Source organism: Pleurodeles waltl, chromosome 3_1 (assembly GCF_031143425.1).
Source record: "Pleurodeles waltl isolate 20211129_DDA chromosome 3_1, aPleWal1.hap1.20221129, whole genome shotgun sequence".
Classification (NCBI taxonomy): domain Eukaryota; kingdom Metazoa; phylum Chordata; class Amphibia; order Caudata; family Salamandridae; genus Pleurodeles; species Pleurodeles waltl.
In genome coordinates, this window is record NC_090440.1 from 2,006,235,578 (window position 1) to 2,006,253,156 (window position 17,579).

The 17,579-nt window shown below is 45.5% G+C and overlaps 1 protein-coding gene across 2 annotated transcripts in view; it reads right to left on the minus strand.

Moving 5' to 3' along the window:
* Window positions 1-1,320, minus strand: part of BCAS3 (BCAS3 microtubule associated cell migration factor) — a 2,570,631-nt gene extending 2,569,311 nt beyond the window's left edge. Inside the window, exon 1 of one of the 2 annotated variants that reach the window (XM_069226456.1) lies at window positions 1,222-1,320. The gene's annotated coding sequence lies outside the window, so the exon portion shown is untranslated. The remainder of the gene's footprint in view (window positions 1-1,221) is intronic. The other variant, XM_069226455.1, reaches the window with a different exon arrangement.
* Between the last annotated feature and the right edge of the window lie 16,259 nt (window positions 1,321-17,579).

Sequence of the window (17,579 nt, forward strand, 5' to 3'; positions counted from 1 at the left end):
AATTAATACATCGATGATGAAACAAAGAAAGAACAGAAGGAGCTGGAGGAAGATAAAGACATGAGGGAAAGAGTAAAAAGGTGATCATGAAAAAAATAGCAGGTGGCATGACAGTGGCAGGAAGGTAATAAGTAATTTAATGTGGCTGAGGAGAATAAAATTGCTCAGAAGGTCAGGTTCAGGAAACCTTATGATTTTATAAAAGAAACTGCATGTTGGTCAGATTCCCAAAAAACACGGACAACGGAGGGTGTGGGTAAAAATGCAATGATAAGGCCATGGCTGGCTGAGTCACACTGCTTTTTTGGTTTACTGCAAGGCGGGAGGCAACACGAAGGGAGAGGAGGTGGGAGAAACGTAGAGGGTGGGGAGGACAGGCAGACCTCTGAGAGTCGGAGGTGTTGGGTTAAGCAACACGTAAAACAACAGGAGAGCGGGTTGTTGAGGGCGTGCAACACAGGCGAGGGAGGTACATGAGGGAGATAGATGAAAAAGTTGCACTGTGATACAATGCTTAAACAGAAAGAAAGAAGTGCCTAATAAATAAGTAGTAGAAGGGGACAAGTAATGCGTTCATACTCCAGGGGAGGAGCAAACACACAAAGGAGAAGGCAGGCTAAGGGAGCTGACAAATAAGAAGCAAGCGAGTGAGAGTGACATGAAGGCAACCAATGGTCATGGATAGCACTACGCTCACTGTCACAAAACACAGGTCTTGACTAGACCTAAAAGACAGACACTGCTTCACCTACAACGAAACAGCAGGTGGTCACTCAAGCAGAGCGAAAAAAACATCAAAAACAATACCCTGCAAATCGATATAGTTCCCCGCCATTCATGCCTCAACACTCTGTCAGCTAACATCATCGAGAAAAGTCGAACCGACTGCTAACACCTATCCCTTCCATAAAGCCTACACCTTTCCGACTCGCAATTCAGAACTACTGATCAAACCTTTAACCATCAACACCACAGCAGCAACAACATTCCTACCCATCTGACAGGAACAAAAAAGCCATCTCAGAAGGCAAACATAAAACCAAGTCATTGACAAACCTGAAATTAATAACATGCATAATCTCTTCAAGATCAATGGCATAGAAATACCGAACTCTTTCTCCACCGAGGACTGAACTGTGAAAATACCTTGTGCCCCCGTTTACCTACACAATTTCGACTCATCTCCTAAAACAATTTACACATAAGACGTCCAGTACTTACAAAGACTGTCCAAAATTCAGCTCAACGTCAGTTGCCCGTTTTTGATCTTTTTTACAGACGCTTTGGTCCGTAAATAATATCAGTACTTCCGGGTCGCATGACAAGTTAAGTGTAAGGAGACCCAGGATTGGAGCGTTGTCGGCAGAGTAGCCAATCTAACGCGCTGTATAGAATTCCGAAGAGATAACTGGCTGAGGAGTCCACACGTGTCTGAATGGAGTGTAAACACTGTCCTAACAATGCGCCTGTTGGCGGGTGCCAGAGAGTTTGGAGAGTTTTGGACTTTGCTGGCGGGTAACAAAGGGTTTATCAGTCATAGACTTGGGAGAAAAATTTGTGAGGGTTGTGACAGCTGCTCGTGACTAGAGGCGGTGCCGAGCTGTAACATTTCGTAGTCGGGTTGGCCAGTGCTTTAAATGGAAAAATGGAAGTGCAGGTACTCTCTATCAGAGTACCTGCTTGTTTCTGAGAAGTGCCGGTACTCTCCAATTAAAAGTATTACGTTTTTCTTGAGATATGCCGGTACTCTCCCTCTCAAAATAAAAAAGTGCCGGTACTCAGTACCGGAGAGTACCGGCCCATTTAAAGCACTGGTTGGCATGGAGTTAGAGGTGCTGGAGTTGGACTAGCCAACAAATTAACAGGGAGAGCCCGAATCTTAGAGCACGTGCCGAACCGTGAACATATTTGTTCTTTAATTTATACAACAACCCACGTAAAATATGATAAAGCCTTTTCAGAATTAAACAAAAGTATTTTTTTATCATAAAAGGGCACGATTATTAAAAGTGATAGATTTGTACAGCTGGTATTCTGAACTCAAATATTTGATAGTGCTTTCATGTGCGATAATGAAGTAACAAGAGTTTGGGTGACCTTAAACATTTGCATTATATCACACAGTTTAAGTGGAGAAGCCAAGATTTATTCCGGTTTTCTGTTTTCACTTTGTCCAAATTAGCCAGTAAATGGGTATTTATCTTTCCTTGTGATAAGGCTTTGTTTGTACCGCATTTTTTTAAAAACACAGTGGAAACTCGACCTGTAGGTTTTGGGGTGCTTTACACAAGCACCAGTTACATTTCACCGGGTCACATGCATTGTTTATAGACATGGGAAGATTAAGTGATTTGCCTAGAACCACAGAATAGTGAGGTGAAACAAGACTTGAAGCTGGTTCCACAGTCGGCAGGTCTGACTGAGCGCCAAGTCCTCAGTACAGGGAGACAGGCAGAAGCCACATGAGAGCTCGGCTCATTATAGATGTGAGTCTGTGACAGGACGGCGAGCTAAAGCAGAGCCAGACGTCAGGCTCGAGACTCTCAAGCTATCAGTGGCTCACCTACCTCTACACCGAGTGGTGAGATTAAATGTTGGTCGGACCCCGTCAGCAGGTTACCGGGGCTTCCAGTTAGAGGACTGCTAGACAGGCTGGCTAAGCGGGCCTTGCTGTTTATCCCCTGCAATGCTATGTGGCTGCGTCAATAACTGACATAAGAAAAGGTGGCCTGGGGCTTGGCAAAAAGTTCCCAAGTTTTCAAGAATCTATTTTGTGACATACATGTTGCCAGCTTGTTTGTGTGATATTTTAGTGCTTATGTGTGGCTCTTAATCATGAGCTGAAGTCCGTGTAAATTTCCAGAAATTAAAACTTTTTCTAAAATCTGAAGAACTCAAAGGGACCTTAGAGCTGACGTAGCTTGGGGCAGTTATACTTTTGTATTCCACCTACTGAGAGCTGCCAGGTTTCAAATCAGCTGTTGTGTGACATTTCATTGTTTGCACTGGCTAATGTATGACATTTCCAGCTCTCACATGTTACACTTTGAGTGACGCTTAAGTTTTGTCGCATAATTACTTGCCAAATAAAAGTGTGTTTTGCCCCCATCCTCACAGACCCTTAGACACTGCTTTTGTATCACTCACTGCCTTGTCCTAAAGGAGAAAAGGATCTTAATTTGGAAAACTAACGAATGCTGCTGTACGTTCCTGTAATAGGAGCTACCATTTTTTTTTTTAACTAGTTGAAACGGAAAAAAATGGAGTACATGCTCCATATTTCTCCAAGAAATCATCCGTTAGACCTTACACAGTGACTTCACATTCAAGCGTGAGCAGTTGATGCATTATAGTCTTGGGTGTATAATGGGAAAAGCAAAAGTACAAGTACCAAGTTGCAAAAAAAAAAAAAAAAAAACACCTTCCATCTAATAAGAGACAGCTTGAGATCTCCGCTTTACATTTCTGCAAATTAATGTGGTTATATAAATATTTAAATACACTCAATCTTTTTATGTGACTTGGAGATCTGCGTTGTTGACTTTACATTGTTTTAAAAAATAAACCACTTGTAAATGTTTCAGAAAGCTGATCACATACGTTTTTCAATGCTACGCTGTTATCGGTATATATTTGTCAATAATTTTTAAACCACAATAATTGCAGTGTTCTTTTTACTGTTTCCTGACTTGTTTTTCAAAGCGCACATGAGGGAAGTAAGAACTCTAGTTCCATCCAGATCCTTTTTATTGAAAAGGTTTGTGAAGTCAATTGTAATAAATGGCATTCACAGCTCATTAATTTTGTATTCTTCTTTTTATGGTACAATCAATAACTTATGAACGAACCTGGCTGCTAACTGTCCATTATCATAGGCGATACATGCCCATGTCTGGCATTTTAAATAACGCCAACGTTGCATTCTGAGACTTTTAGTTTTACTTTTTCAATAATGAGCCTGAGTTTATGTGTCTCAATATAGAAAGCGATATTTGCTTCAATATGAAATGCAATGTAAAGTGGATTTTTAGAGTGCTGCTTGCCCCCCATGAGGGTATCCAGGCCTGAGTAGGTGACTGCAGGCATGTGGTGAGGCTGGGCCTGAATACAGGCAGTCTTGATGGTCCTTCAAGAAAAATAATTTAACAGCCTGGTCTTCAGCCTCTTGTGAATTCATTGTGGCTTCCGATCCAACCACAGCACTGAAACGGCCCTCATAGCCGCAACAGACATCAGAACCATCCTCAACAGCAGAGAATCTGCTGCCCTTATCCTCCTCGACCTCTCCGTTCTGCGCACACTCAACAAAAATATTATAATTAATTGTCACCCTTTGCCTAAGGTTCATCAGGGGAATGGAATTTAATAAAAATATCTACTTGTCCGTGGGACAGGTTACTTCATAAATCTACTTGCCCTGTAAATAAATCCAGTTGTCCCTTTAGGGCGAGACCCTAGTCTGTTATTGAGCTGTGGAAAGGTTTCAGATATAATTGTGTGGTTTCAAATTTGAAATTTATACAGACCACAAACAGTACAATTACCTGTTGAATGGTAATTACACTGGGAAGGCTTCTGCACGGCTTGTCAGACTTCCAGCACGCCTGCAGAAGTACAGCTTTGTGTCAAATACTTTCCAGGCAGTAAAAACGTTATGGCTGACATCAAGAATACCAGAAATTAAGATGGCCATGAGCAAGGTCACGCAACATAGCGATGCCCTAGGTCAGCGACTGATGCGTCATTTAAACTTTGGGGACACTTGAGACGTGATTTTTCCAGCCTGGATCTTGCTGCTGCATCCCCATATTTCTCTTTCGGAGAGCTTTGTCACTGATTAAACCTTTCCCCTGGACTTCTTGTCTTTTCAACAAAGTTTCACACCAGAGATCTCTGTTGTTTATGAAGCCAGTTCTTTTCTGTTGTTTAGTATATTTTTTGCATTGAGTTTTTTGCTGCTTTCTAAACTCCCCCCACAACACTTTACCATTAAATTTCCCACCCAGTGATCTTGCCTGTTAATTGACATTTTTGCTTCAGCCTTGCTGCTGAGGTCCACCTCTACAATTAACATTGCTTTCATCACACAAATTCGTGCTCTACTAAAGCTTAAACTTAAACATGATGTCTCAAATACAGTGGTAATCCAGGGCCTTTGTTGTTTTAGCCAATAGTGCGGTAGTCACCTACATCGAATGCACTTGTTGAAAGGATGAAAAGGTTTTTGAAGGAGGTAGTGCAGTCTGCTTTCTAAGAAGTAAAGTTTGGTCTTTTCCATCCACACATAGCACCAGTGGGGTTTCCCCTTTCAAGCTTTTATGCAAAAGAAATCCCCCAGAAAAATAATGTTCAGTTGGATTAAGGACATTCACCCTAGGGGTAGTGTGTGGGATATATTGAATGCAAGAGGTTTGAAGTTGAGAGTTTAAGAATGTCAAAATGGAACAAAAATCTTATTTGATGATAAGCATAAGGTTAAAGATGTGATGTTGAATGTCAGGGATTGAGGACTTATTAAGAAGCCTAGTAGAGTCTCTAAAGGAGAGTGTAAGTTCACAGTCCCTGTGACAGTGGTAAGAGTGTCTAAAGGAACTGTTGTGCTTGATGGTAAAGGATGGTGGAGCAAGAGGAGTCTTGTAAAGGTAACATACAAACAGTCTAAGAAAAATTACGGCTGCTAAGAAAAATGTGGATGATTAGGATCTTCCTAGAAGAGATGCTATTGATTGTTCATGGTGATTGGGAGAGAAACATGTGACTGGTTCTCCTCTTGGCCAGGGTTCTAGTTGTGCCTCAACTTCTCTCCTCTTTCTCAGTCTATGGAGGGTTTGATTACTTCTAGCATCAGGGTTGGATTGACCTATAGGGCAATCAGGCAGTGCCTGATGGGCTCGGCTGGCAGGATGGTGTGTGGTCCATTTTCTAGCTAATTGTGGGCAGTTTTATGGTTTGCTGGGTGGGTTTTTACTATTGATTTCCCTGACATTAAAAACACATTGCTTACAGCGAGCGCAAATCCATGCCGTTTTCCATACCTTGCAAAATGCATATACAACATGTCTTTAGAATTTCAAAATGGCCCCAATTTGCAAACCTGGGGCACTTTTTAAGCTTCCTAATTCACTAATAGGGCCACTTTTATTTTGATGCCAGGTCTGTTTTCTGTCCTGGTCCAACCCCTTCTAGCATCACTGGTTCAGAAGTACAAGGTGATTTTTGTTCTTACAGTATTTCTAGCATCCTTCTGGGTGCCTCAGATTGCACTATTCCTGCTATTTGTAGGCCTACTTGCAATGTTCCCAAGCCTTCTAGATTTAATAATTGTTATTTTGTTTCATAAGGGAGGAGGTGAAGTAGAGTACATATTTTCATGTTTCACTGTTATCATATGTGCTTGATTTGTGTTCCACATTCTGGAGCTCTGCTCGATTGAAGTTCCATCCAACTATCTCCCTGGCTGTTGGAGTTGGGCTTTAATTGGGTTGACATGCTTCTGTTGTGAGCTTCTTGTTTTGCCAAACAAACCTGTTAAAACCACTTTTTTGTTTTATGTTTTTGCTTCCTCACATACTCCAATAAAAGGGTAGTAATTAAAGAAGGCCCAGTAATTTACATGACAACATGCATCAGGCATAGATGCTGTCAAATTAGTACACGCATTGGCAAAGCCAGTAGGTCTCGCCTTTGGGACCTATTGGTTTTGCCATTGCCTTTTAGTGATGATATGCAGTATAAGCAATTGGATTATCATTTGAGTGAGTGATTACCAACCTCAAGGAATAATCACAGCCCTTTTCAGGATGAACCCTTAAAGTCACTAAGCTCAAACAACATCATCCCCTCTAGTAGCTATAGGACAGAACAAACAGGCTTAACTTGGGGCAATATGTAAAGTATTTATGCAGTCCCAAAACAATAATAAACTCAAAATGGCAAACAAGAAAAATCCCTAATAGAAAAACTGAGTAAAATCTAATAAATAAAGTGATAAAAATCCATTAAGGGGAACCGAAGATATGAATTTTTAAACTTCTAAGTGCCAAGAAGCATAAAGTGCCAATGATAGTCAATGATCAAGTTAGAACCATAACAAAGTGCAATTTGATGCTGACTGCATTGGAACACAGGTTAAGTACACCACCATGGTTCACCTTATTAAAGATTTTTCATCTGACGTTAGTTCATTAAGTCCCAGTCCATCACAGGAGTACACTTTTAAAAGCCCCTCTCCTCACAGGACCTCAGGGGAGGCAATGAGAGTCTCATGGGTGTCTGGCAGAGGCCAAACAGCAGGGTCCAGTTGAGTATCTGTTGCTGCTGGTCAGTTGGATTGTTGCAGGAAAATGTCTCTTGCAGCATGTTGTATCCCTATAGCTTTAACAGGAAGTCAGCCTTACAACCCATTCAGTTCAGTTCTTTCTCCTGGGTACAAGAGAGAGCAGGTCCTGTCCTACATGGCTCTTCCCAGGTTGCAACAGCTGGTTCAGTCCTCTTCTAATCTTCCACGCTAAACTTTGGCTGTAAGGGGCGGGGTGGAGGGGTGTGTGTGTGTGTGTGTGTGTGTGTGTGTGTATGTGTGCGGCTTGTACTATGGAAATCCTAATATCCTCCCACATCTAACACTAAAATTTAGTTTGAGGCAGTCAATAGTACCGGAGGCAGAACATCTGGGAGAACAAAAGTAGGGTTTTCCAGCAATCAGACAGTGGATACACAAGAATTGTTTTGGCATATGTTTCCTTCCCTTTTAAGTGTGCTGCCAGTGTTCTATGTACAATCCAGCAGGTGGGTCAAGCAGGATTTGACATTCACCCAAGATTTGATACCATGAGGCCAAAAAGGATGCTCACAGCCTCATCACTGCTAATACTGGAAGGTTCAGAGGCGTCATCTATGCCCCTTCACATCGGCCTGTTGTTTGCTCCTGGTATGCACTTCACGCCTCTTGTACACCTATTCAGATGCTTATTACTGGCTGCCAGAAGTGGGAGAGCGAATGCAAAATCTGATTGAGACTTCTAGCTGCCAATTCCTTACCTTTGAATTTCCCAAGCGTCAAACATGATTCTGATACTTTTGCGTGAGCAGTACCCCTGCGTGCCGCTGGGTGGCTTTGTTCGGTTCCGCGTAACGTCGTTGACACCGGAAATAATGTTGCGATCACTTATATAGGCACCACCCAGGCGCGCGGACGTCAGTTGTTTTCTTTCTACACCAGTTAGCGCTGATCCAGAAAAGAGCTACCCCTCTGTCTCTTTTTGACAGTTTTTTTTAGACTTTTTGTCAACCATTTTGGAAGTGAGTCGAGGATGATTTCAAGGAAGACAGGATTTAAGTCATGTGGCGCATGTCACTATGCCATGTCAATTACAGACCCATCTTGTCTGTTTATGGTGTCTTGAGCGTGACTACGACTCAAAGTTATGCTCAGACTGCTGGGCCATGGTGCCAAAAGCCTTGAGGGAGCGATTCCTAGCGCTGCTTGCGGCCCGGCAGTCGACGCCAGCAGTCACAACTTCTAGGATGTCTTGGTCCCGATCAAAGAGAAGGCCGCAGACCACTCTAGGAGCCCCAAGTCCTCTTCATCGCACTCGGGGTCCTTGGGACACTCGGGGAATAGGCACAAGAAGATGAAGAAGTCCAAATGGATTTCAACTTCACCTCATCTGTCGGCCAACACAACGAGTGAGAAACATCGGCTTTCCAGGCATGGTTCTGCAGAGCTCTTGCCAGGTCCGACTTCGCGCACCTTGCCATTTCCAGAAGCCAGAGCGACACCAGCTCAGTTGAAAGAGTTCTTCAAGGCCATGCACCTCGTGTTTGTGTGGGCTGACTACTCCAGAGTGCCTTCGGGCCCCTTGGGGTCAGAGGAGGATCCATCAGGTTACACGTGGACGGCTCCTGCCTCAACTCCAATGGGGTCTCACGGATCCGATCTGCCAATGTGACCTCCAGCACAGATGCCGATGTTCCTGATGTCTACCGGCAGCGCCAGCTCCATTCTCATCCTCAACGACTTGGAGTCGGAACAGCCTTGATCGATGCCGATTCCAGCGCCTCCAAGGTCCATTGGTCCTGGTCCATTGAGTGATTTTCTTGAGCAGCGAGGCATGGGGAAAGAGTGGGAGGGGTCACTGGACCCTTTAGAATACCAGTTACTCATTCATTGGACTGGTATTAGAAACAAAGGGATGTCAGTGGACTGGACACCTCCCCAGATACTGGCTTGCTCTCTCCCTCCACATTGGCTACAGAGGAAGGAACATCTTATGCAATGGTGGTGAAGAGGGCAGCGGAAATTCTTGATCTCAAACTTTCCTCTAAGGCGGTCAAGACTAACCTCAGCCTGGAGCTTCTTCATCCGAAACCCTATTGCCCTTTAATGAAGCACTGACTGACGTCCTGCTTGGAACTTGGTCCAAGCCCAGCACAGGGGCTCCTGTATATAGGACAATTGCCCACCGCCATCACCGTGCCTTGGGTGATCCTTGTTTCCTCACCCAACATGCCACCCCTGAGAGCTTGGTACAAGCCTCAACTTCCCATGGCACGTTCCATGCTGCTCCCCCGGACAGGGAGTCCAAGAGGCTGGATAGCTTAGTCAAGAAAATGTTTTCTTCCGCCAGCCTAGCATTGCTGTCAGTGAATATTGCATGCCTGTTGGGTTGTTAATCCGATACCATGTGGGATACAGTTGCGCAAGTGCTGCCACAGGTCCCGGAGGAGCTTCGGGCCATCCTCTCCCAAGCAGTGAAGGAGGAGAGAGGTGCACTGAAGTTCACTATTAGGTGTGGTTTGAACACGACTGACTCGCTGAGCAAAGCAGTTTCGTCAATGGTGGCCTTACAGCACCATGCCTGGCTGAGATAATCTTGCGTTTTGGGCGATGCCCAGGCCAACCTCATGGACATGCCCTTCGATTGGACTTGTCTCCTTGGAGAAAAGGCAGATTTGGCGCTAGTGCACTTTAAGAACTCGCGTCTATGGCCAAGTCCTTGGGCCTTTCAGTGACACCTCGACCCCAGTCTGCCTTTGGCCCCTTTTGTGGCTACAGAAGGGATGTGCTATCCAGTCAGCCCTATGGCAGCCACCCGTCCTGTGCAAACTCCCCAAGCTGTGCAAGGACGTGGGCGCTGTGCATTCCAACCTTGTGGGTCTGGTATCCAAAAGTCATCCGCCACCAAGCCCCCGGTAGCTGCAACCTCTAAGCACTTCTAGTCTGGTTCTGCAAGACCATGGGTGCACAGTTGGAGGGAGACTCCAACATCATCTCCTGTGCTGGTGGTCCATAACATTGGACAAATGGGTCTTGCAGATCATTCGGAGGGCTTCCACCTCCCTTTCCAATCTTTTCCTCTCTTTATACTGCTAACGCTAGAACGGCTGACAGAGGATTAATATAGCCTTGCTCCGAGAGGAAGGTACAGCTCTCCTAACCAAGGGGAATATAGACACGGTTCCGGTATCAGAAGTAGGCAGTAGTTGTTATTCCTACTACTTTCTGATACCCAGAAAGAACAAGGGTGTTCACCTTATTTTAGATCTGCAAACCGTAAATCTCTTCCTCTAAAAGGAGAAATTCAAGATGCTCACTTTGGTTGAGGTCTTGTCTGCCGTAGACCAAGGAGACTGGCTGGTAGCGTTGGACTTGCAATATGCATATTTTCACTTCCCCATCCTACCTGCCCACATGCGTTACCTGTGGTTCAAGATAGACCACAAGCACTTTCAGTTCACCATGCTCACCTTTGGCCTTACCAGCGCCCCTCAGGTGTTCACCAAGGTGATGGCATTGGTCGCAGCTCATCTGTGCAGCTTAGATTTTCAGTCTTCCGCCACCTTGGCGACTGGCTGTTGAAGGCACGTTCGCCCCATGCTGTCATCTCCCACCTTCAGACTACGGCAGGCCTCCTGTGTTCGCTGTAGTTCACTATTAATGTGCAGAAGTCACACCTAACTCCTTCTCGGATGCTCCCTTTCATTGAAGCTGTTGAGGACACAGTGAATTTTCTGGCTTATCCTCCCAAGCAGCGAGTCCAGTATATTCAGGTTATGATACCAATGTTTCGGTGAGATCGACTTTGAAGCTGCTGGGCCTCATGGCCTCCTGCATCCTGTTAGAGAATCGTGCCAGATGGCATATGAGGGCTCTGCAATGGGACCTAAAGTTCCAGTTGACACAGCAACAGGGGAATCTCTCCGACATGGTCCAGATCTCAGAGGGAACTGCAAAGGATCTGCAGTGGTGGTTGACGTACCGCGATTGGGTCAAAGGCAGACTCCTCTCCCTTCCCCAACCAGATCTGACAGTAGTGACAGATGCATCACTCCTGGGATGGGGAGGCAATCTGGCAGAGGTGGAGATTAGATGACTCTGGTCTCCAGTGGAATCCAGACTCCACATGAACTTGTTGGAGCTTTGTGCGATCCAGCTAGCATTGAAGGCATTTTTTTCCCTCTGTCAAGGAGAAGTTGGTTCAGGTGTTCACAGACAACATCACCCTCCTGTGGTACTGCAACAAGCAGGGAGGAGTGGGGTAGTGGACACTTTGTCTAGAGGCCCTGCTCCTGTGGACATGACTGGAACAGCAGGGCATAACCCTAGTGGTTCAACACCTGGCAGGTTCGCTGAACATCAGGGCGGACAAACCCAGTTGTCGATGCCTAGCAGATCATGAGTGGCATCTCCATTCAGAGGTGGGGCAAGGACTCTTTCAGGAGTGGGGAGAGCCTTGGTTAGATCTGTTTGTCTCAGAAGAGACCGTGCAATGTCAGCAGTTTTGCGTATTGGAATTTCCAAGGCGACTATTGCTCCGAGACGCTTTTTGGCCTCCTGTACGCCTCTCAGCACATACCACTTCTGCCCAGGGTTCTCAAGAAGATCAAGAAGGACCGTGCCCAAGTCATTCTTGTGGCTCCAGGCTGGGCATGGAGAGTCTAGTGTACTGAGCTTCTGAAAATGAGCATCGATCCTCCAATTAGGCTGCCCATTGGGGAGGAGTTTCTGTTGCTGCAGTAGGGAAGAGTCCTCCACATGAACCTGTCCACTCTCCGCCTCCTTATGTGGAGATTGAGTGGCAGCAGTTGATAGCTTTTGACCTTCCTCCTGAAGTCTGTAAAGTTATCTTGACAGCCAGGCGTTCCTCCACCAAAATGGTATACGTTTGCCGAAGTCAAAAATATCTAAACTATTGTACAGAAAAGTCTATAGACCCTCTTTCTGCCTCACCTTCTGATATTCTTCTCTTCATTCTTACCGTTGCCCAGTTGGGCTCTGCTTTGGGTACCCTTAAGAGTTAGCTTTCTGCTCTAGCCGCCTTCTTGCAGCTGCCTGTCCAACCCTCTTTATTTAAGCCCCTAATGTAAGTAGGTTTCTCAAAGGGCTTGTACATATGTTTCCCCTTTCCCCCTTTAACATGCCTGAGTGGGACCTGAACCTGGTTCTTATGTATCTTATGTGTGCTCCTTTTGAGCCACTACACAATTGTCCCCTCCGGCTGCTGACCATCAAGACGGCCTTTCTAGTAGCAATAACATCTGCCAGGAGGGTGAGTGAGCTGCAGGCTTTATCATCCAAACCTCCCTATATTGATGTGTTTCCGAACAAGGTGGTGCTTCGAACCGCGGCCTCTTTCCTCCCAAAATTGGTGACCCCAATTTCGTTTGGGACAGTCTGTCACTCTGCCCATCTTTTATGCTCCTCCACATCCCTCTAAAGAAGAGGAGTGACTCTATCATATGGACCCAAAAAGAGTGTTGTCGTTCTACCTTGACCGCACAAGTGTTCCAAGTGGACGAACAACTCTTCTTGGGCTATTTTGGATCTAAAAAAGGTAATTCAGTACAGAAACAAATCATTTCATACTGGGTAATTCTCTATATGAAGATCTGCTACGCCCTGGCTAAAAAACAGCCTCCTGAGGGTCCAGTCCACCAGAGGAAGAGCTGCGACCATGGGGTTAGCTCGTGGAGTCCCAGTCTGGGACATCTGCAAGGCAGCAACATGGGCGTCTCTGCACACGTTTGCCAAACACTACTGCCTGGACAGTCAGGTCCATAGGGATGTGCATTTTGCCCATTCGGTCCTGCAGGACTTTCTAGTTTAGAAAATGTGTCCACAGCCCACTGCCAGGCGGGTATGACTTAGGTATCTATTCAAAGGTCAGGAATCTGCAGCTAGAGGTCTCTATCAGATGACCAAGTTAATTACCTTCAGTAATGCATTATCTGGTAGAGACAATAACTAGCTGCAGATTGCTTACAAAGCCCTCCATGCCTCTCTACTCGGTAGACAGATTTCTAGGGCTAGGGTTGTTCCCCTTTCAAGACTCTAGTTTTGACACACATCCGTCAGTTCACTTCATGGTTCTACCCTTCTGGCACGGAAAGTTGTGAAAAGCTACTGACGTCTGTGCACCTGGTGGCACCTAATTAGGTGAGTGCGACATCACTTCTGGCACCAGTGACAATGACGCCCAGAAACGAAAGAAGCCACCTCATGACGCGCAGGGGTACAGCTCACACAAAAGTTTCCAGATCCAGTCTGACGCTTGGGAAATTCAAAGGTAAGAAATCTCTACCAGACAATGCATTACCAAAGGTAAGTAACTTGTTCTTTGGCCTCGAGCAACTTCAGGTAGGGGAAAGGGTGACTTTCTAAAACATACTTTCACCTAATATTTATTAAAAATCTGATGTCCCCTTTAAATTGGATTTTTAATATCTATTAAAAATAGTTGTTTATTTTTCTAGCTGAAACACTGTTAGGATTTTTAATCTGTGCTTTTCTACATAGAATAGGTAGGCCTGCCACTGTGAAAAATAGCTTTGGGGAGCTTGTCAGAACATGGTCACATTAAAGCACTACATGTCATACTTTTAAATACCATGTAACCAGCCTTGTTGGCGATAAAGCCTACGTGGGGATGACATTAATATTTGAAAGAAAGGTTTTGACCTGTCATAAAGGTTTATGTTGACAGGTCCAATTGCAGTGTCTAAACTGCCACAGTCAAGCTACAGTGGTAGGCCTGAAGCCATGTTTTACGCTGTCACTGTAGTGGCTGGCCCAATAGATCCTACAGCCCAGTAGTGATATTCAACTTATAGGCTCTAGGTGCATTTTTTGCCATATTCTAGGGACTTATATGTAAATAAATATACAGATTATAAAAAATCTAGGGTTCAGCAAAAGGCAAAAAAACTGAGGTGACCCAGGTAGATTTCCTACATGCGACACTGGTGAAAAAAAGAAATAGCATGTACATGTAATGACATTAATGGCACTCAAAGCATTCGCCAATGTGTGCATGCATCACCATGCCTGCATGTGCCTACTGAATGGCACAGGTACTATTCTATTTTTAGTTCTTGTTTACTAGGCAGCGCAATTTGTCTGTTGGTGAAATATATATTCTCACCTTACAGTGTAATTAGAGCCCCTCTATTGCTTACCATTTATTGACTTTATTGTTACTCTCATCTGCTTGATTTTTATTCTTCGGCTTGGTGAGCTTTACTTCCTCTTCTTGTGTTTGTCCCTCCCCTGGAGTGTCACCACATCATTTTTTTTCCTCCCACCTCTCACTGTTGAATCACTGCTTTTTCTTTTTGTTTAAGCATTCCACAAGAGCGCATGTGTTTTCGAGCTGTCTCCAGGTGCGTAGCTTCAAGGGGTTGTTTGGGATGTTACACCCCCTAATAAAAGTACTTCGAAGTAAATATTTGGGTAGAGGTGCTTTAAGCCCAGTATGGTGAGTTCTCAGTTAGATTTCACCTGGATTTTAACATATACACACACACAGACGAAAACACACAATGTTGGTTGTTTGATAAAATATTATTTTTCTTACCAGTTACTACCTGTAACAACCAACATTCCTCTCTGTCACCACTGCCTCTTAGCCCCCCCCAATGCCCTGCTTGTCATATTATTGTATTTTAGCTAGATATGCCAGAGTGATTGTTGGAAAATCTGAAAGTCGCACCCTCCGACCCTTTCTGACCAAGATACTCACTGGGATGTCTCCCATGTGCATTGGTCTACCTCCCCAGCTGCTCTCTCTCACTTATGTACCTTTCCTCTACCCCTGTATTGTGCTCTCCCTCGTGGACGTCTCCCCACATTGTTTTCTGTCCTGTATGCCTCCTCCCCTTTGCTCCACTTTGCTCTTTCTAGCCCATGCGCTTCTCTCCACCCACGCTTCACATTTCTCTTTCTCGTCTGTGTTGCTTTACCCATCCTTCCATATAAGTTCCCACACCTTCCATGTTGCTTCTGATCCACCATGTTGCTTCGTCTCTTTATTGCTTCCATCCTTACCTGTTCCCCGGTGTTGCTTTCACCCTATGTGTATTTTTTATAACAACTCCATCTCGGATCGGTAAATAAAAAGATTAGAAAAAACTTCAGCTTCATTTAGTAGGCACATATATGCATGTTGCGTGTGCCTACAAAAATGTGCAGGGGGATGCTTTGTTGCACCCCTCTTTTATATAAAATCTCTTTAACCATGCTACACAGCATTGAGGATGCCGTTCACCGTCACTAAAAGCCATTGCAAAGTCAGTAGGTCCCAAAGTGGGTACGCCAGTGCTTGTTTTATTTACTGGTGGATGCCACTTTGTACAGTACATAAAAAAACAAACCTATCAAACATACTAAAGTGCATTCCAGCAGGTGGAGTTGTCCGACTGCAAATTGAGGGTAACAGTTTTTAAAAAGTAAACGGCCTGGAAGGGTTAGATGAGAAAGGTAGAATGAGTTGGGGGAAGCAACAAGGAGTAAGGGGGCAGAGGGAGATTAGAAAAAATAAATAAGCTGGGTGGGGAGGAGAATTGAAAAGGAGAGTAAAAGCAGCACATGTTGGAGAAAGCAACAGGGACCGTGGAGCAAGTATTTGGCTGGGGATGAGAAGCACATAAGAAAGAGAGCTGGAAAAGAGATCCACTCTTGTGCTTAAAGAAAAAGAAAAAAGTAGCTCTCAAAAACTGAGCAGTGAAAGGTTACAAATCAGCCAATCAAAAGGATTGTAAAGAGGACATGCTTCTGGAGAGGGACAAACAGACAAAGCAGAGAGCTGAAGACAATGTAGACAATGAAAGTGAGCAAAGTGGCAGCAAAGGCAACCAATGGTAAGCAATGGGTTGGGCCAAAACCCATTGTAAGGTTTTGGCATATTCCACATTAGCCTTTCTCCTCCCAGACAGCTTGGAGCAACTGCTAGTCTAAAGGAAGCCACACGTTTGGCACTCTCTGTCCTTCCCTTCTTACACCCCAGGAAACGCCCAGCACACGGTCTCCTTTCTCTCCATTGTTTACCATTTATTCCTGCCATTAACCTCATGTTTACTTTAGCTTCCATCCCTCCTTTTTGCTCTGTCCCCCTTCCTGCTCTTTTCATTCTCTCACTCCGTCCCAGTTGCTTGTTCTCCTCGCCACAAGTTATTTCCTTTCTTTCTTTTCCATCTCCTCCCTTTTGTCTTTTCTCCATTCTCTCACCTTTACTTTCTCACCTGGTTGCTTCTCCAGTTTTTCTTTCCCTTTTTTTCTCCTTTCTTTCAACTTTTCCATATTTTCTTCTCTCCTCACATTTCCCATGCCCCTTGCCCTTTTGTGTCTCCCACCTACTCTCAAACTCCTATTCCACCTCCTATTATTTCTCCTCCCCTCACACACTTAACTGTCCCTTATCCTCTTCCTTTGTGTCTTCCTTTTGTCTTTCCTTATATGCAGCTATACTTGTCCCCCGCAGTTTCTTCCACGATCTCAACGCACTGCTTAGTGAACTTACCTGGGCAATAAGCGGCATTGCATGGCGCTACGGAAATGGCAGATGTCTGTGGACAGGGGCGACCTCGGCGCACCCTTGTTTGAAGCCTACTTCATACAGGTTGGCTTCAATGGGTCCACGGTGGCTGGCACAGTGCAACCTGGCTGAGAAGAGCGTAGGCTCGATTCTCCTCACTCCTTTAGTGCTCCAGAGATTTCTGGTGCCTAAGACAGCCGCAACTGGTGACAATCGCTTGCAAATACATCAAGTTAGTCATTCGCCATGTCTCTTGTATGTCCCCGCCTTTCCCCAACAGGGCCTTCCTTGAACCTCTGACTCATTCCTCATTAGACATAGGGGGTCATTCCGACCCTGGCGGTCCATGACCGCCATGTCGGAGGGCGGCGGAAGCACCGCCAACAGGCTGGCGGTGCTTCCTGGGCTATTCTGACCGCGGCGGTAAAGCCGCAGTCAGAAAAGGGGAACCGGCGGTTTTCCGCCGGTTTTCCCCTGGCCCAGGGAATCCGCCATGGCGGCGCTGCTTGCAGCACCGCCATGGGGATTCCGACCCCCTTCCCGCCAGCCTGTTTCTGGCGGTGTCCACCGCCAGAACCAGGATGGCGGGAACGGGTGCCGTGGGGGCCCCTGCACTGCCCATGCCGCTGGCATGGGCAGTGCAGGGGCCCCCTAACAGGGCCCCACAAAGATTTTCACTGTCTGCTTTGCAGACAGTGAAAATCGCGACGGGTGCCACTGCACCCGTCGCACCCCTGCAACTCCGACGGCTCCATTCGGAGCCGGCTTCCT